The sequence below is a fragment of the Peromyscus californicus genome, unplaced genomic scaffold, assembly GCF_007827085.1.
Source record: "Peromyscus californicus insignis strain IS unplaced genomic scaffold, ASM782708v3 Scaffold_15__1_contigs__length_86483966, whole genome shotgun sequence".
Taxonomy (NCBI): Eukaryota; Metazoa; Chordata; class Mammalia; order Rodentia; family Cricetidae; genus Peromyscus; species Peromyscus californicus.
In genome coordinates, this window is record NW_026294447.1 from 51841405 (window position 1) to 51862884 (window position 21480).

Sequence of the window (21480 nt, forward strand, 5' to 3'; positions counted from 1 at the left end):
TGGGCTAGAGAGATGGCTCAGCAGTTAAGAGCACTGCCTGCTCTTCCAGAAGACCCAGGTTCAATTCCTAGCACCCACATGGTAGTAGCTCACACCTGTCTGTAACTCCAGGGTCAAACACCCTCTCACAGACATACATGCAAGCAAAACAACACTGCACATAAAAATAAAAATAAATAAAATCTAAAAAGCTACCTCAAAATGCATTTTTTTTGGTAAATAATATACTGTAAGGCTACACATACATTTTTTATTTTTATTTATTTATTTTGGTTTTTTGAGACAGGGCTTCTCTGCATAGCCCCAGCTGTCCTGGCCTCGAACTCAAAGATCCACTTGCCTCTGTCTCCCAAGTCCTTGGCTTAAAGGTGTGTGCCATCACCATGTATATGTCCATACACATGCTGACAAACACTTATATGGAAATCTAGTTACAGTGTTCAGTTAAGGCTGGAGATTTTCTACCTAGATACAGATACTAGGTAAAGCAGAAGTAACTGCAGTCAAACGATACACTTATATACGCACATGAATAACCAAATGTTTTCTAAAGTTTGATGCTTGGTGACATTCCATTTTTAGTAGCTCAGTAGTAGAGTACTTGTCTATGTGCACAAAGTCCTGGTTTGGATCTCTAACATCATAATTAAAACAACAAAAAATAAAATAAAGTTTATATTGTTCTTTTAAAAAAATCAGTAAGTCTAAGAAATCTTAGTTTTCAGGTTAAGTTTTACAGAAGCTTAAAGATTCTATGAGCCATTTTCTAAAAATTATTTTTATTATTTTTAATTGTGTGTGTGTATGCATGTGAGTTCAGGTGCCTGAGGAGGCCAGAGGCATTGGATCCCCCAAGACCCAGATTTACAAGAGATTGTGAGCTGCCTGACATGGGTGATGGGACTCAAACTCAGGTCTTCTGGAAGAATTGTGCATGTTCTTAACTACCAAGCCATCATCTTTCTAATCCCATTTACTAGCCACTTTAACCATTCTTTGAACTGAAAGAGGTCCTATGAACCAAAGTTGTACCCTCATTTACAGGTCTAACCTCACTCTTCTTACTCATTAAAGATTTAGATTTAAAGCTAGGTGTGGTGGCACACACTTTTAATCCCAGTACGTGGAAGGTTGAGGCAGGTAGGCCCCTATGAGTTTGAGGCCAGCCTGATCCACATAGTGAGCTCCAGGCCAGCCAAGGAAATACATATATTAAAAAATTATATATTGAATAAAAACATCATACAACATCAAGTCTATCAAAACACTTGGGAAACCCAAAAACTTTCAAAGACGAGCTGTGAGTGTGGCATAAAGATGGATGTGAGAATGACAGGTGTGCAATGACATGGTACTGCTCAGGAGCTAAAGCTGATTCTTGCTTCCTTTACTCATTCCTGAAGTCATGTTGGCTCTATTTTTGTTTGTTTTGATTTTTGCCTTCTACTGACTACTGAGAAACTTCACTGACACAACACAAAGCATGCCAAAGGCATGAACTATTCTGAAATACAAGAAAAATGAGACTAGCTTCCAGACACAAGTGTCAGCCGAAGTGGACACAGTCCACTCACTACTTTTGCTTTTAATACACATGAATTATTTTCATCTGAGAATCTGATGTGCTTTATGTGCTTTGCTCAAGACACTAACACTGCTGGGCTCCATGGTGGACATCTGTGGTCCTAGCTACTTGAGATGAGAAGGTGAGACAGGAGGATCCCTTAAGCACAGGAATTGAGACCAGGATAGAGAACATACAGAAACCCTGCCCCCCCAGATAGATAGATAGATAGATAGATAGATAGATAGATAGATAGGTAAATGAGTCACATTAATCTGTTTAATATATAAACTAAGTTTTAAAAATACCCCTTTAAGAAAAAAATTTAAAATTTATTATGAACATAATTAAAGCAACTGTAGGTCATACAACATCAGTTATGCAGGATAAATGAGTATGTAGCAGGTACCAAGAAAGTCACTGGCTGAGCTAAAGATGAATGGCCATCACTCCTTCCCTAAGAACAGAGGCAGGACTTTCACCTTGAAGTCAAAATGAAATACCTTTGAAATTCAGGGACAAAGTCTCTGCTGTGAGGCCCTCATCAAAGGAAGCACCCTTGAATATGAACTCATTATCTCCTATAGGAGCTCTACTACAAAATTGAAACAAGCCTTGGAAAGAAATGTGAAGGACTCAGAATCAGATATAGTCTGAAGTCTACCCCATATATCTAAAGCAGTCCTAAATCCTCAGGGTAATCCTGGCTTTGCAGATTTAATACTAAAGCCATAATTGTTCTTAAAATTCTGAAGGAAGCATTTCCTTACTTTTCGGACAACCAACAACCTATGCTAAATGGTACACAGTACCTATTACTTATTTTATTTTTATTTATTTATTTTTTTGAGACAGGGTTTCTTTGTGTAGTTTTGGAGCCTGTCCTGGATCTCGCTCTGTAGACCAGGCTGGCCTCAAATTCACAGAAATCTGCCTGGCTCTGCCTCCCAAGTGCTGGGATTAAAGGCATGCACCACCACTGCCCAGCTATTACTTATTTCTTAATCTACTTTGCTGCCTTTAGATTCTGGAAATGATAATTAATCAGAATTTCAATAGCTCAGGGATTATTTTCTTTCCAGGCAAGCCTTGGAAATATCTTCTCCAGCCAACAGGGTAAAATCCAATTTCTGGCTGATGTGGCAGGAAAGGGTAGAGGGCTCTCGGGACTGGGGAGGCCCAGATGACAGACACAGCGAGCCAAGAGAGCTGCTAAGTTCCTTTCCTAAAGTCACCATTTTGGGGAGACTCCTCTGTTAACCTTCAACATGATCAATCCCAATCAAAAGATGTGAATTTTAAACATGTCAGCTGGGTGGGAAATCTCACATAGAATGAACAAACAATTGAATGAGAATTAAAAAAAGTTAACATATATGCCAACCTCTTCTTTCCCCATCATCCACCAAAGTCTAAATTAACATTTCCAAAGACTCTTCCCCAAATTTGGAAAATGCAGGGTTAAAGAAAGCTAGAGGTTTCTTTACCTCAGGACTTTTCAGTTCCTTCAAATGTTAAGGAACACTGTGAGGAGAAGTATTCAGCATGATCTAAAGGAGCCCTATTGCTCTACAGATCACCAAAGAAATGAACTTCCAAATGCAGCCTGGGAAAAAATGCTGACTGTAGCTCTCAAAACACTTTTTACTGCTTTTAGCAGAAGACAGACAGTAGAAGCTCCTGGTACCAAGAGCTGTAATCTGTCATTACTTTAACGGACCTTAGTTTCTGCACCTGTAAAATAAGAAGGCTGAAGTAGGGTTTCTAAAAGTGAAGCAGTATGACACTAACTTGGGAAATGAGGATGGAGAAGAGATTCATTTCTATATTAAATGTTAGCCTATGGAGAGAAAATAAAAAGGAAAAAAAGGGCACTTGGTCTTTGAATTTTTTTGGGTTTTCAAGACAGGGTTTTTTCTGCGTAGCTTTGGAGCCTGTCCTGGAACTCACTCTGTAGCCCAGGCTGGCCTTGAACTCACAGAGATCCGCTTGCCTCTGCCTCCCAGTGCTGGGATTAAAGGTGTGAGCCACCGCCGCCTGGCCGGACTTTGAATTTCAAACATGTTTCCCCTTAGTTTGGCTATTAGGGATAGAAGCATGGAGATACAGAACAAATGTGAATATGAAAAGCAATTCACAGGGAAAGAGAAATGCACAACTATAGCGAAACTTCTGTCAAACTGAAGCTGATCATACAATATATCACTTAATCCAGGATGCTTAAAGATAAAGGTGTACAAACCAGACAGGATACCAGAGCATGCATAACTCAGATCTGACCAATCCAAGAATAAATGTTCACTCCACAGCCAAATCTCACATTTCCAGACCAGCTAGAAATAGAGATTAAAAGATAAAGGAAACCCATTCCCTAAAAACAAACTAACAACCTTAAGTTAAAATTCTCTGTATCCTTCTACTACCATGTTTTACGTCATATTTATAAATATAACAACTCATATTTATCGAAGATTTACTCCCTGTCAAACTCTAGTTTTAAAGTTTACATAGGTATTTGCTCATTTCATTCTTCTAGTAATTTTTTTACTTATCAGACTAAGAAGTCAACAATTTGCATAATGTCAATAAAATGAAAGAGCCAAAATTTCTATTTTTACCTCCAAACCTTCAGCTCTATACTAGGAAACATTTTAAGAACAACCAGAAAGGGGTTGGGGAGATGGCTTAGCAGTTAGTGCACACAGAGAACATGAGTTCAGTTCCCACTACTCATGTACTTCACATCCACCTGTAACTGCAGCTCCAGGGACTCCTCAGGTGCGCGCGCACGCGCGCACACACACACACACACACACACACACACACACACACACACACACACACACACACACACACCACTTAAAACAATACAAAAAGCATAACTAGACAGACCATAGCAGAATTTCATGTTCCTCGTCAGTAGAATAGCAGTTTTTTTTTATGCTTGATTATCTATCCATCTACTTACTCATCCATTCATCATCTGGGTTCAAGAATTAATAGGAATGTGTCAACTTTTTTTTTTTTTTTTAAAGAAAAGTCATTCAGGGTAGAAGAAATATACACAAACAGTGACAGCTCCTGTCCCAATCTGTCCCACTCCCAGTTTTCATAATCCTATTTCATTTATGGCTTAAAACCATGGCATAACTGAATAATTATTTATATTTCCACCAAACTGCAAGTTCACTGATAGGTACTCTTTCATTCTTCTAAGAATCCTTATTATCTTCCACTGAACCCAAAGTGGGTATGAAATCTTTAAATTAATAAATGTTAGTTATTACTATGACTGTTGATAGATATTGTCTAAGACTAGGTCCTAAGGAGTACACATTACAATATGGGTAAGAACTAGATCAAAGCCAGCCTCAAATAGTATATGGTGTAAAGCTTTTACCCATAACACAACAGGCTAACTACTGAAGCACAGATTAGGAAGAAAGCTGTACCATTACATTTGTGGTTTTTGGTTTGGTTTTGGTTTTGCTTTTCCAGACAGGGTTTCTCTGTATTCCTGGCTGGCCTGGAATCTGTATAGCAGGCTGACCTTGAACTCATAGAGATCTGTGTGTTTCTGCCTCCCAATTGCTGTAATCAAAGGTATGCACCACCACTGCTGGGCACACTTGTGTTTTATAAGGATTACTGGATGGCCTGAAGGTAGAAGATATTAATGCTGGAGGACTTATTAGAGAAGTCTTGTTCAGAAAAGTGTTAATAATAAGGACCCAGTTTTCCTTCTAAAATAATGACAATATTGCTGTGGGATGTCTTTCTGTATGCTACGAATATGTATTGCTCTGAATGGTTGAAAAATAAAGCTCTTTGGCCAAGGGCAAGGCAGAATAAGGTTAGGCGGGACATTCAAACTGAAGAGATGGGAGAAGAAAGGAGAGGGAGAGGAGACATCAGCTCACCACCCAAGGAGCAACAAAATGCCAGCAGACTGGTAACACCACAGCCATGTGGCAACATATAGATTAAGAGAAATAGGTTGAATTAATTTATAAGAGCTAGCTAAAAAGAAGCCTAACCCATAGGTCATACAGTTTGTAAATAATATAAGCCTCTGTGTGTTTACTTGGGACCAAGTAGCTGCAGGTCAGGGGTAGGAAAGATTCATCCCAACTGCAGGGCCAGGCAGGACCAAAGAAACTTCTGGCTACATTTGGCACCCAGACGTGGTAGCAAGAATTTCCACCCAAAACCTGAGAAAGCTTTGAAAAAAAGATTCTAAAATGGAGCTAAAAACAGCTTCCTAATTGTATCTCTCAGGCAAGCCATGATACAGAGACTCTGTGGCCTGTGGGCTTGATCTACAGCATGGCAGATTCCTGCTTTGGTACACAGAGATGTCTCTAAGCTGTGCAGCATACTGCATGGTAGATTTAGCTTTTGCTAGTATAGACCAAAAAAAAAAAAAAAAAAGGCTTCTGGGCTACATGCTGCTGGATGGAGGCATAGACCCACTGCTTCCCAGAGTCAGTGGTGAGCATGGTACCCCTAAAACTAGCAGTAAACATACCTCCACCATGTTAGGAAGCTGAGGTTGGCAGAGCCAGCAGCCAGGGCTGCCACTTCGGTCCTAGTCACATTGCAGTTTAAATCAATGGTCAAAAAATAATTACAGGGCCGGGCAGTGGTGGCGCACGCCTTTAATCCCAGCACTCGGGAGGCAGAGCCAGGCGGATCTCTGTGAGTTCGAGGCCAGTCTGGACTACCAAGTGAGTTCCAGGAAAGGCGCAAAGCTACACAGAGAAACCCTGTCTCGAAAAACCAAAAAAAAAAAAAAATTACAGATTCACAATAAGACAGATTCAGATGGAATAAGGTTTACAGTGTGTGTAAAAATGTACATTGGCTTGGAAGAGAGAGGAAAAGGAATATAGACAATTATATAAAGAAATAAGTAGTTTTAAAAAACAAAGTTTTTAAAGAGACAATAAGAATAATATGAAGCCAGGAGGTGGTGGCGCATGCCTTTAATCCCAGCACTCGGGAGGCAGAGCCAGGCAGATCTTTGTGAGTTTGAGGCCAGCCTGGTCTACAGAGCAAGATCCAGGACAGACACCAAAACTACACAGACAAAGCCTGTCTCAAAAAACAAAAACAAAACAAAACAAAGACACCCTCCCCAAAAGAATAATATGAAAGTTAAGCCACATAAAGATGGAAATTACACAAAGAATCTAAATACTACATATTACTATGTTGTTTTTGGGATTTTTAACTGCAGAGAAACATTCAATTGTAGGGGTTACTAAGTTAAACCAATATGTATATTTTAAAGGTATCTTGACTTCAAAATTTATGTCTAAGGATATGTTGCTTTGGAAAAGAAGTTCTGCTTTTGTTTCCACAGAAGATGAGATCCTGTGGATTGCTTCCAGACTAATATGGTTTGATCAACCAAGAGACCCCCTGAAAGGTCTATGATGACAGCCATGGCCCAGATGACCCAACATCCAAAACAACTTCAAAGCAACTGACTGAGATGATCCAGCCTCACAGATTACTACAGTCAATATTTAACTATAATTCTTAATTTTCTCAGGATCTCCATAAGATTAACGGTGCCCCTAATCAGCAGCAAGTAGCCTAAAGGACTATGCCCACATTCCCCCGCCCCTTAAAAAAATGGATTATGGATGTTTGTCTTTGTTTAGGGGCTTTGTCATAGTCAATCTCTTTCTAAAAGAACAAATGGGGGAATATGAAATAGAAATGATAGGAAAAAAGGGTAGATTATTAAATCTACTTTTAAAGAGCAACAACTTGTTTGAAATGTTTTACATTGCTATGGATTTTAGTTTGTTGATACAAATTTAAAGTTAATTTTGTTATACTGTATATTTCTACCCTTAAGGTATTATGTTTATGCAATTCATTTAAAATTGTAAAACATTAAGAAAGACACATTAATAGTCATCTATGATAATCAAACTTATCTTATGCCAGAGAGTCTAGGCCTGTAGGCTGAAGAAAGAAGAAAGAAACATTACAGAGGAACTTTGGATGACTGTCCAGGCAGCCAGGTATCTCTGTTATTTCTAGAATTATGGATATTGCTTGCCATGTACTATCCTTCTGGGGTCCTTGATGTAGCTGAAGACTAGATAGCTATTTTCCTTAGTTGTGATAAAAGATAGATTAGATATAAAACTTTGGACTCACAAATATAAGATGGATGATAGAATGTTTTCTCTTTAATTTTGCCAAGTACAAATAGATTAGATGCTGTAACTGTAATTCTTGCTTGATAACTGTTTTATTATATGTAATTTTACTATGTTAAAGCTTCCTTTTTGATTGGACAGAAAAGGGGAAGTGCTGTGGGATGTCTTTCTGTATGCTGTGAATATGTGTTGCTGATTGGTTGATAAATAAAGCTGTTTGGCCAATAGTGAGGCAGAATAAGGTTAGGCAGGACATTCGAACTGAAGAGACAGGAGAAGAAAGGAGAAAGAAGACCCAGCCCACTGACCAAGGAGCAACAAGATGCCAGTAGACCAGTAACGCCACAGCCACATGGCAATATATAGATTAACAGAAATGGGTTGCGTCAAGTTATAAGAGCTAGCTAACAACAAGCCTGACCCATAGGCCATACAGTTTGTAAATAATATAAGCCTCTGTGTGTTTACTTGGGACCAAGCAGCTGCGGGACACGGGTGGGAGAGATTCGACCCGACTGACCACAGGCCGGATAGGACCGGAGAAACTTTCGGCTACACAGTATCACTAACACATAAGGTTGTTTGAAGAATTAAGCAAATATATAGTGCTGCTGGAAAACTACAACAGCAGCCTAGCATAAGAGGAATGTCATTGGAGGGATCATTTGATTTGCACCATGGATGTGGAAAGGATGAAATGTATGTTGAAGATGTTGAAGTAGTCTCAAAAAGTTCACTTTATTCAGCATTTAAAGCTGGAGACTAATTCCCAGAAGGTGAAAAATGAACTTAGCTGCACTGTAAAGATCTGGGAAGCTTTACTCAGAGTTTACATTCAAAATAATTCATCCAGACTTACAACCTCAGAATGAAATTCTACTGAATTGAGTGATAGGAAGTGGGTAGAATGTAAAAGCTGGCCCCATACATTGCTTGTTTAGCCTCCTTATTGTCATCTTTGACAGTCTATGAGTCAGAATAGTGATGCCTATAGTAGCCACTGCAGGAGTGGCCTTGGCCCAGTTACCCCCAATATCAAATCCTGTGTTGGCCTCTCCTACTAGTTATACTCCTCATACTGAAATGACTCTGGAAGGAGCAGGGAGTTTCCTGAAAAAAAGAAAAAAGAGCTATAAGCAGAGAGTGAAAAACAAATATGAAGCCCTGCAAGATAGCTTGTAGAGCTTATCAACTGTCATATAAGGTAATGATGTCATAAGTAACTTTTGTTTACGACAGACTGTCTTTGAGCAAGTCATATATTTGCCTCAACAAATGAAATCTTTGTTCTAGTTAAAGGACAGTGATTTTTACTGCTGGCTTAGTACTGTACAGAAAATAGCTCCAGATGACTTAGAGAAGTGAGAAGTCTGAGTTCACATGTGAACTTATAAAAGATTTCAGGAAGAAATGCAGCTGACCTCAAAGAAAACACTGAAAAGAACTTAATTTAAGTGAAAAAAATTCTCATAAACTAGGTATTCAGATTTTCTGACAGCAAATTGCTAATAACTATTAAAAATATAAGGGTATAGACTGGTATAAATAGTAGTTCCAGGCTAGCCAGGACTATATAGTGACTCTGTCTTTAAAACGAACAAACAAACAAAACAACAGCACCACAGCAGAGAGTGGTGGCACCTACCTTTAATCCTGCACTTGGGAGCCAGAGGCAGGCAGATATCTGAGGACAGCCTGGTCTACAGAGTTGAGTTCCAAGATAGCGAGGGCAATATAGTGAGACCCTGTCTCTAAACAAACAAACTTGGCAGGTAAACCTGATAGTAAGTTTGAGATTATGGCATGAGACAGGGAAGAAAACAGGAACACAAAGACAGATATTCAAAGGTGCCTGGGCAGTCACCATTAGGGCAGTTCAAATGCCAAGCTGATGGATCATAAAGGGAATAGTCATGTGAATGGCATTTTAAATTCTTTGAAATGGGAATGTGATAATGATTAAGAGTTGGATTAATTCTGTACTAAAACTCAATTTTTACTCACATATTGAAGCTAAGCGAAGAACCCAAATAAACATGGGGTGGAAGGTTATTAAATTCCCAGTGAAAAGGAACTGCAACTTCTATACAATACCGTGCTTAATAATGGCCATTCCAGGATCCTGAGCATCTGTCCAGAGCACCAGTTATCTACAGAATGTTTTACATGACAAATGAAGAGTCATTCTTAAGTTTCTTTTTCCCTCTGAAGTCAACAGTTAGAATAAATCTTGTGTATAGTGGTTCTAGTATTTATGGGGTGGATGGTGACCACTTTTGTAAAACTTCAGGTTTAAAGAACCTCTGGCAGAGACACTAATAAGGCCTGTTAGGAAAAGTAAGAGGTGGAAACATAGGAAATTCTTTTTTTTTTTTTTTTAAGTTTACTTATTTTTATGTGTATGTGTGTCTTGGCTGTGTATATGCATGTGAACCACAAACATGCCTGGTGCCCAAAGAGGTCAGAAAAGGGTAGTGAATCTCCTGGAAGTTGAGTTAAGGATGGTTATGAGCTACCACATGGGTACTGGAACTGAACCTAAGTCCTCTGCAAGAGCAGTAAGTGCTCGTATCCACTGGGCCATCTCTCCAGTTCCACCAGATAAAATTCTTAACCTCATTAGCATTATTGGAACTATCTTTAAGTTTTTCCTCTTCCTTACTGCTCTTATGCTAACTACTTGTTATAGCAGATACAGTGAGTGGGAAGCTGAACATTGTGGCAGATACATGTAATCCCAGGTCTTGGGTGGAGAGCAAGACCAGAAAACTGTGAGGTCAAGACTAGTCTGAGCTATGAAGGGAAACCCTATCTCAAAAAAATTAAAGTTTCCCAATATTAATGTTTCAGTTTCTAAAGGTAAACATATTTAACATAGTATTCTCACAGGATAACATTTACTTTTGACTATTTATTCATAAATAATCAATATTGTAAAAACAGATTCGCAAAGAGTCTAAGATGCAATGGTATTCATTTCTTGAAACTCAAAGCCATTTCTGACATAACTGCATTTTAGTATATCACCCAGGGAAACACAGGCTATTATGAGATCTGCACGTGCCTGCACAATGCTTGTATTAATTTCATGTTCAATATCAGTCACTTATGTTGGCTATTATCGTTATTTTATCAGATAAGGTTTTTATAGATCACTTTTGGAAACCTAGATTCTCTTGATTAGTTGCTGCCTTCTCTGAACAGAAGATAATATACCTTTGGGTGTACTACATATGTCCATATGCCAAGAAATAACACTCAGAGCAAAACAACATACCTTGCAGCATCTCACTCCTCACTACCTGTCTTCAGTTTTCTTGTGGTTTATTTTTTCTACTGGCCTCTTCATATGGGACTGGAGACTGGCTGAGACAGCCATTTGATTACCAATGTGTCTCCCAAAAGAGCACTTACCAGTCTTACCATATTCCCTTTGTTTGGAACACTTTCCCACCAGTCTGTACTCTTACTAAAGTTTTGCTAAAATGCCACTTTCTCAGAGAAGGCTAATTTATTAGTTCTATAAAATAACACTCTATCCCATCATAACCTATCCCTTCTTTTCAATTTATTTTTCTTCACTTGAAATATTATCATAAACTTTTTTTCTTCCTAACTGTTCCATGTACTATAATATAAATTCCATGAGGGCCATCCCTTCACTTAGTCTTGAAAACAACTGATTGAAATAAGTTTTTAAAAGACGTACTGACAGGTAATCACGAGTTAGTCTTTGCACTCCAAAATTGTTTCTTTTCTTTTATTTCTTTCTTTCTTTCTTTCTTTTTTCCAAGACAGGGTTTCTCTGTGTAGCTTTGTGCCTTTCCTGGAACTCACTTTTTAGACCAGGCTGGCCTCGAACTCAGAGATCCACCTGGCTCTGCCTCCCGAGTGCTGGGATTAAAGGCGTGTAGGGCCCAAAATTGTTTCTTGGGAACCATATTCCTTGTTCATAGTCTTAAGCCTCTTAGAAAAACATTTTCAGGACTCATGAATCAGTGCACAAACAGCATCAACTGTGACTACTAGATGTTTCAAATACATAAGTGACCATTAGTTTTAAAAGCACGGCTTCCTCAAGTATTAAACACAGAATTATTATTTGATCCAGCAATCCTACTTGTGAGAATCTACTCTAAAATAAGGTGACAGCAGGGACTCAATAGCTATTTATGTTCCTGTGTGCACAGCAACACTCTTCATAACAGCCAAGGGTGAAAGCAACTCAAGTGTCCAGTAATGAGTGAATGGAGAGACAAAATGTGATACATACACAAAACACTTTTTATGTAATGAAAAGTCTTGTGATAGAGCTAAGTGCTCATCTCATTTGTGTGAGGCCTTGGGCTCAATCCTCAGAAATTCATGTTTTTTCTTTTTCTTTTTTTTCTTTCTTCTTTTTTTTTTTTTGAGAAAGGGTCTCATTATGTAGCCTTGGACGGCATGAAACTTACTATGTAGACAAGGCTGGTCTTGAACTCACATTGATCTACCTCCCGAGTACTGAGATCAAAAGTGTGTGCTACCACACCTGGCTGTACTAAGCTTTTTCAATTATTTATTTATTTATTTTTTGTTTTTCGAGACAGGGTTTCTCTGTGTAGCTTTGCGCTGTGAGACCAAAATGAGCCATCTTAGAAATAAGACCAAAATGCTTTCACCCTAAAATTAAGGCCTAAGATTTCTCCTTTTGGGAATAGGCCATTAGTTACTGAAACAAGTCAGTTCAAATTCCAGAAACCAGGAAGTGTAAAAGTACAGAGTCACAGCTGGGCGGTGGTGGCGCACGCCTTTAATCCCAGCACTTGGGAGGCAGAGTCAGGCGGATCTCTGTGAGTTTGAGGCCAGCCTGGGCTACCAAGTGATTTCCAGGAAAGGCGCAAAGCTACACAGAGAAACCCTGTCTCAAAAAACAAAAAACAAACAAACAAAAAAGTACAGAGTCACAAGGTAGTCAGTCAGGAGGTAATGCCTGCCAGACTATGGAATGTCCTCTCCCTGGTTTCCAGGGTAACTGACCATAAAAATGCCCCCACCTGAGGGCAGCCAATGAGAAATGGTGGCGGGCAACCACTCCCTTAGAAGTAATTTCTAGAAGCCCCTAGAAGCGAGCCAATCAGAATTGTACCCGTACTAGCACCCCTAAATGATGTAACCTTATAATTTTTCCCTTTAAAAACTGAGCTTGCAGACAGGCGGGCACTTCCTCCAGCCTCCACTGCGTTGGATGTATTGGACGAAGTCCCTGCCTAGGCTTGTATTGCATTTGGATATCCCAAAATTAAACCTCGCTTTTGCATTCCGGCATGCTCGTCTTTGGTGGTCTCTCTGGGGGTCACGATCTGGGCACAACAGCGCCTTTCCTGGATCTCCCTCTGTAGACCAGACTGGCCTCGAACTCACAAAGATCCGCCTGCCTCTGCCTCCCGAGTGCTGGGATTAAAGGCGTGCGCCACCACCACCTGGCTTCAATTAATTTTTAAAAAGGAAATTCTGACCCATGCTAAAGCATTGATAAAATGAAAGCATTGTGGTAAGTGAAATAAACTCATCACAAAAGGACAAATAGGGCATGATTATACTTATATGAAGCATAATAAAATTCAAAGACAGAAACTAGAATAGTGGTTGCCAGAGGTTGTGAAGCTAGGGTTTAATGAGCAGACTTTCATTTGGAGAAAAAAAGGGTGCTTTAGAGATGGATGGTGGTAATGTTTGCACAACTATCAGAATTATTTAATTGTGGAAGGGCCCCGAAACAGCTTGACCACACAGCAGCCATGACAGGCTTAGGGGCCTAGACACAGCTTCTGTGGCAGGCTTACTGGCAGGCAACACCCAGATCCAGGAAAAGCCTTAAGCTGATACCAGCCAGGGATCCACCCAGGGATGAGGAAGTACCTGACATCCTAAACATTCCAACCATTAGATAAGGTGTTCAGATGTCCCTGAGTCTAGCACACATCTATTTTTGTTATACAGATACCCCTAGACAATTGTCAGCCAATCAGAGTCCTGAAACCTGGAAATCCCCTCACCCCAACATCTGCTATGATAAAAACTCTGCCCCACCTGAGCTCAGGGCTCTCTGCTCTCACCATTGCATCAGACAGACAGAGGGACCAAGCCCCGGAGCTTGAAATAAAGGTTCTTTGCTTTTGCATATGGGATTCGGTCTCCGTAGTGGTCTTTTGGGGGTCCCTGAGATCTGGGCATAACATTAATGTCATAAACCATATACTTAAAACTGGTTAGAATAGTAATTACGTATTTTATGCCACATAGAAAATAAAAACATTAATAGAGAAGAAAGATTCGCGTTGTTTTAAAAAAACATTCTCTCCAACTTAAAATTTCTTTTCATGATTGTAATGGGATTATTACACAACAGAATAGGGATGCAGAATTTTCGAAGAGCTTTTTCATGCATTAAAGCATTTACTTTTCAAAACAAGTTCTCCATGTAGACAGAACAGGCTGATGGTTATGATAAACAGTACTGGTGGCGGCGCTGGTTACTGGCAGAAAAGTCACAGGCCACAGCCACAACTACCAAAGTTATAAAGAGCTTTATTAGAAAGAAAGAGGGGATAGGAGGGAGAGCCAGGCCTGAATAGAAAGGAAGATGGCAGGAGCAGAGAGAGAACACAGAAAGAGAGTGTGGGGGTCCGTGTCCGGCTTTTTAAGGCAGGGATTGCATGACCATGCGGCGGGTATGTAGTCGTCAGCGCCCACTGATGATGTAAGATGTTAAGACACAGGACCCCCGAGCTGCACATGTACAGAATCCTAACACAGGTACCATTTTTCATTCTCTGAATGAACATGTTAAGGTGGAGGTTAAACTGTTACTCTAGTGTTGATCTTGTTGCTGTGATATATCTTGACAAGAGCATCTTTAAGGGAGAAAGTATCTATCTGGCTTACTATTCTGGATACAGTTTCATCGTTGTTGGGAAATTAAGGCAGAAACTTGAAGCAGCTGCTTATATTCAGTCAAGACAGAAAGAAAATGAATGCATGCACACTTATTGCTCTGCTTGCTTCCTTTGTTCTTATACAAATCAGGACCAAAATCCAGGAAATGATACATCGCCCATTTTTAGGCTAGGTATTTCCACATCAATTACTACAATCAAGATAATACCTCACAGACATGCCCACAGGCCAATTTGATATAGACAGTCTCTCACTGAGACTCTCTTCCAAGGTCATTTGAGATTGTGTCAAGCTGACAATTAAAACAACATATTACAACTATCTTACTCAAAGTTAAAGGGAGTAAAATGGGAAAGCCAAGACTAGATGCCAGGTATAGTAATTCTAATCTTGTGTGTATCCCCACCTAACAGGAAGGCACCTCAAAAGCCTTCATTCCAAACAGTCTTTCTGAAGGGTAATGCTGTGTCTTATGCTTTCCACATCCAACACATTGTTATTTTTAGTCTTCTATTTTTATGCTGCTAAAGTTTGTATTTTATCACTCATCTGCGGTTAAATGGACCGATCTTGGTGTGTTTGTGTAGGTGGTGTGCATATATGTGTGTATGGAGACTAGAGGTCAATCTTAGGTATCATACCTTAGTGCCTTCCACCTTTTATTTGAGACAAGGTTTTTCATAGGCCCAGAACTTCACCAAGAAGGCTAGGATGGCTGGTCAGTGGGTTCCAGGTATCCACCTGTCTCGGCCTTCTATCTCACCATCCATGGGATTAAAAAGGCAAACCATCACATCCAGCTTTTTATGTGGGTTCCAGGGATCCAAATTTCAGGTTCCAAAGCTTGCAAGGCAAGCAGTTTACCCAATGAGCTATCTCTGCAATCCCAAATGGACTGATTACAATCTTTCTAGTACTCTGAATCATCCATGAATGGTGACATTTCCTGACTATGGATTAACATACCATAAATATCACATCTCTTAGCATTCAGATACAGAAGACAATTCTCAGTCCCTCTTTGCAGGGGATATTTCTGCATTTCTATAGAAAGAATTTGTACAAATATACACAAAAGTAGAAACACTAGGTCCATCAGTAAATTTCAAAATTAATTGAATTGTAGCAATTTCATATCAACTTAACAGAACCGTTGCCCCTCCAATCCTGAAATATTTCGACAGGCTCTCAGAATATTGTTTCATTTGTAAATTCTGTATATATAATCTCTAAAAGGAAAGATATAAAACAACTACAGTATCATCAACTAACAGTGACTCCTTATTAAGAACTTCACAGACAATACATTTTTCCCCTTACTATTCTTAAGTTTGAAACAGGGTCTAAATATGGTCCACACACTGAGTGGAATGATGACCATGAACCTCAAATCTTCTTCAAGTGTCTCTTCTTCTGTGTCTCCATTTCCTCCATGTAATTTTCTGATGTTTATTAAGAAATAAAGTTATCTGACAGTGTATCAGTTTGGATTTTGCCAAATAAATCACTTCAGTGAGATTTAATAGAAAGGTCCTCTGGCTTCTTTTACAATGAGCTGACATATCTATCGTTCATTTCATTTACCTGCTTAGTGAAGTTAGTAGGCTGGTGAGTGAGCCCCAGTGATTTTCCTGTCTCTACCTCCCCAGAGATGTAATTGCAGGTACCTACTTTTGATGTGGGTGCTAAGGATCTGAACTTAGGTCCCCATGCTTGTCTGGCTGAGCCATCTCTCACCCTTGTTTATTTTTCTCATTGAGTAGCTCTATTATCTGTAGAAAGCAATCTTCAGTTGCTTTCTACAGATAGCTGACATATCTGACTTGTGGTCAGATTCAGCATCATTCTTGTTTGTGTTTATGTGTGTGAGAGTGAGTGTGGGCACAGGCATGCCAAAACACACATGTATAAGACAGACAGCGTTGGTATTGGTCTTCCCCTTCCACCTTATTTAAGACAAAGTCTTTTTGTTGTTGTTGTTGTTGTGTAAGCTAGGCTAGTTGCCTTGCAAGCTTCCATCATGTATTCTCTTGTCTCCATCTCCCACCTCCCAGGAGAGGCATACTGGGATTAGAAATGCTTGTGCTACCAGGATCTGAACTCAAGTCATTAAGCTTGTGTGGGCAAGTTCTTTACCCACTCAGTTATCTCCTCAGCCTCAATTATTATTACTGTATGAACATACGTGTGTATTTATTTAGCCAAGACTGCCTCATGGGTAACTGTCATAGTTAGTTTTTGTCAACTTGATATAAACCTCGACATACTTGGGAATAGAGAATCTCAACTGAGGAATTGCCTTCATCAGATGGGCTTGTGGGGTTTTTTTTTGATTGCAGATTGATATGGGGAAGCCTGAGCAGGCAGGGAACCAAGGCAGTAAGCAATGTTCCTTGGGTGCTCTCTGCTTTAGTGTCTTCCACTTTGAGTTCCTTCCTGCCTTGGCTTCTCTTAATGATAGAATGCAGGCTGTAAGACGAAATCACTCCTTTCCTCCCCAAGTTGCTTTTATTTAGGGTGTTTATCACAGCAACAGAAAGCAAAGTATAACAACCATGGAATGTACTTCACAGTTGGTAGAAAATTTCTACTCCCAATCTTAATTCTCAATCTTTAACAGTACCAGAAATCACTAATAAAAATCACTAGTTTCAGTAAAACTAAAGTCATTAATTTGTTAGGGTTTGCAAAATGGTGACCTTTAATCATTAGCTGGAAGAATTCTGTAGAACTTGTCAATTGATCAGTTCTACAATTTGCATAGAAGGGGCAGAATATTTTTTGCCTATGCTTACTAAGTTTGAAAACAATCAGTGACAAACTAGTTTTTCATTGTCTTCTAAAGGTGGCCAGTGAAACATACTTTAAAACATTTAAAATATACTTTTAAGAGTTCTTGAGTCCACGTATCTGACATATTCTAATTCCTTGTAACTATCCCATGGTACTCATACTGTCTCCTGAGACCTTATAATTCTGCCTGCTTCTGGCAGTTTCTTTACTTTCTGGGTTCACATGCTAGGGTTAGGGCTGGAGCTCTCAATCCTCCTGCCTCAGCCTTCTGCATGTTGTGATTACAGGTTGCATCAACAAACCCAGTTTAGCTAATGAATTGTCTCAATATTAAAGCTACAATTAAATAAGGTATTTCCAAAATGACTAACTACTATCTTTATCTACTCTAGCGTAGTTTTTCCTTTATCATATATAATCTTACACTTTTATACTTAATTCCAAATCCTTTTTTTGAGTACTATCCTTACAATATTGAAGTTAGTAACTGCTGCCTTTTATGTCTCATGCTCCGGTACCTAAGTATATTTTTGTTTACAATTGCTAGATATTGCCAATTAGTGCACTTATTCTAATTTTTTTTACAAGTTCTCCTCTTTTTTAGTATGTGTATACATGTACATAGGAAGCATGCATATATGTGGATGCATGTAGAGGACAGAGGTTGACAATGGGTATCTTCAGTTGCTTTCTACTTTTTTTCTTTTTTTTCAAAGACAGGGTCTCTCTAAGTAGCCCTGGCTGTCCTGGAATTCTCTACGTAGACCAGGCTGGCCCTGAACTCACAGAGATTCACCTGCAAGTGCTGGGATTAAAGGCATGGCCATTATGTCTGGCTCTCACTTTATTTTTTATGCAGGGTATCTCACTGAACCTGGAGTTTACTGTTAGAATTCTGCCCTCACTCCAGCTACATGACTGTACATGCGCAGTTCAGGAGTTAAGCCAAGGGTCTTGCGTCTTACCGCTGGTGATCATGTACGCACAGTGTGGTCACACAATCAGCGCGTACATGGCGTGGCTCTGTAAGCCCATCTGTGCCTTAAAGAGCTGTGACTCAGACCCCACCCTCTCTCTGTGTTCTGCTCTCTCTCTCCCCACCATCTTCACTCTCTCTGCACATGCTTTCCTCCCCAGGCCCGGTTCTCTTGTCGTTCACCCCCCACCTCCAATAAAGCTCTAAAACTAATACTGGGTTCTGTCATGACCGTGACCTTTCCAACTCAGTAACCAGCGCCACTACCAGCACTGCTTATCGTTCATTTCATTTACCTGCTTAGTGAAGTTAGTAGGCTGGTGAGTGAGCCCCAGTGATTTTCCTGTCTCTACCTCCCCAGAGATGTAATTGCAGGTACCTACTTTTGATGTGGGTGCTAAGGATCTGAACTTAGGTCCCCATGCTTGTCTGGCTGAGCCATCTCTCACCCTTGTTTATTTTTCTCATTGAGTAGCTCTGGCTGGCATCCAACTTACCATTGTCTGCCTGTCTCTGCCTCCTGAGTGCTGGGATTATAGGTGTATGACCCCATACCCAGCTTTCTCTCCAGTTTGGATAATTAAACTTGCAGAATTAAACTATTGAGTGATTACATATCAAAATGCATTTCAATCTTAGTTCTACTAACAAAATAAGCATTTAATGATTATAACCAGTTTAAAGCTCTGAACACTGCTGTTAAAAATAAGTCATGATTCCTTTGAAGCCAGATAAATACTAAGTTCACTTTTCCTTTATTTATTTATTTTTTCTTTTTAAAGAAAGCAGTATTGCCAGGTATGGTAATCCCAGTACTTCAGAGGTAGAGGCCAGCCTGATTTACAGTGAGTTCCAGGACAACCAGGGCTACATAGAGAAATCCTATCTCAAACAAACAAACAAACAAACTCACTCACTCCAGGTTGTATCAATATCTGCCATTCAATCTCAAAATGATGGTAACACTCTGGGATTACAAATTATAAAACTGTGCACTTGTTAAATTGCTCAAAATCATATATAAAAATAATCAAGAAAAGGAGGAAAAGAGTTAGAGATGTAGCTCAGTTAGTTGGTAGGTAGAGTGCTTGTCTGGCATGCCTGAAGGCCTGGGTTCAACTCCCACACTACATAAACTAACTGGGTGGCACATGCCTGAAATTTCAGCAACTGGGTGGGAGAGGCAAGAATGTTGTAGAATATTATTTTAATGTGTGTTACTTTTGTTTAGCTCTGTGAAGCTGTGTTACTTTGCCTGTCTAAAACATCTGATGGTCTAATAAAGAGTTGAATGGCCAATAGTGAGGCAGGAGAAAGAATAGGCAGGGCTGGCAGGCAGAAAGAATAAATAGAAAGAAAAATCTGGGAGAACAAAAGAAAGAGCCAGAGAAAGAGGAAGACTCCAGGGGCCAGCCGCCTAGCAACACAGCAAGCCACAGAGTAAGAAACAAAGAAAGGTACACAGGAATAGAGAAAGATAAAAGCCCAGAGGCAAAAGAGACTGGATAATTTAAAGTTAAGAAAAGCTGGTTAGAAACAAGCAAAGCTAAGGCCAGACATTTATAACTAAGAATAAGCCTGTGTGTGATTTATTTGGTAGCTGGGTGGCGGGCTTCTCAAAAGAGCCCCAAGAGTAAAGAGCCAAAAGAGCAAAAACAAGCAACAGCACAAGAAGACTTGGTGTTCAAGGCTATCCTTGACTACAAAATGGCTTTGAGGTCAGTCTAGTAGTCTACATGAGACCCTGCCTCAAAGAAAAAGAGAGGGACAGAGTTTGGAAGGAGGGAAGGGAATGTAGGCCTTTTCCTTTGTCCACTTTCCACTGAACAAAAGAGTAGCCCAAACACTTTTTTATTTGTGCATGTTAAAGGAATCTACCTCCTCCCTGCTTTGAGACAGTTCTCACTATGTTTCTCAGCTGGTCTCAAACCCCTTGAGCTCAAGGATTCCCTGTGCCTTCAACTCCTAACATGCTAGAATAACGTGAATATACTACCACACCCAGATTTAAGATAACCTTATGAAACTCCTATGGGCTTTTTAGAATAGCCTATTCTAATTCAAAACAGCTGTCAGTTCCCTGGTGTTATTTTTCTTACTCTATTAAATTTTTTTTATTTTATTTATTTTTTTTTTTGCTGGTTGGTGGTGGCATATGCCCTTAATCCCAGCACTCAGAAGGCAGAGGCAGGAGGATTTTTGTGAGTTGAAGACCAGCCTGGTCTACAGAATGAATTCTAAGATAACCAGGGCTACACAGAGAGACCCTATCTCAAAAAAAAAAAAAAAAAAAAAAAAAAAAAGCATTTTTTAAAAGAACATAAATGCACATAACATCTCACTTATCTGTTCAACATTCTTGCAAGTGTAATTGTAAGATATTTTTCGAACCAGAGGACAAGGAAATGAATGCAGAGATATGAGGTGAATCTGGTTCTTAGAATTTTGGCTCTATGGAAGAAACTTATTTTAATTTGGGGGAGTGGGTGGTATTTGAATTTCTGGCTGACTTCTCCTCCTAAAATGAAATTATATATTCTTAGTGTTCTTGATTTTTCTAGTTATGAAATATTTCTCAAATTAATTATCTGGTACAATATACACGGTCTGCAATTTGTTATCTCTTAGCTCTTCAAATTATTATTATTGTTTTTTGAGACAGGGCCTCACTATGTAGTCTTGGCTGGCTGGAGCCTGCTATGTAGACCAGGCTGGCCTCCAACTCACAGAGACTGACCTGCCTTTGCTAGTACTGGGATTAAAGATATAAGTCACCACACTGGGCTAAGATTACTTTAAAAAAAAAAAATCTTCAAAGAGTCACTTAGGCAAGAGTTTGAGGACAGCCCAGGTGACCTAGTGACAAAAGAAAGTCATGAACAATGTATGGGATGAATGCTAGCCAAGTTTTATAAATCATTTCTTTTAAGTGGTACACACCTTTAATCCTAGCACTTAGGAGGCAGAGGTAGGCGGATCTCTGTGAGTACAAGGCCAGCCTGGTCCACACAGAGAAACCCTGTCTCAAA

At 39.6% G+C, this 21480-nt stretch overlaps 1 protein-coding gene across 5 annotated transcripts in view; it reads right to left on the reverse strand.

The window, feature by feature from the left end:
• Window positions 1–21480, reverse strand: part of Btbd7 (BTB domain containing 7) — a 108497-nt gene that overhangs the window by 60508 nt on the left and 26509 nt on the right. The window lies entirely within an intron of this gene.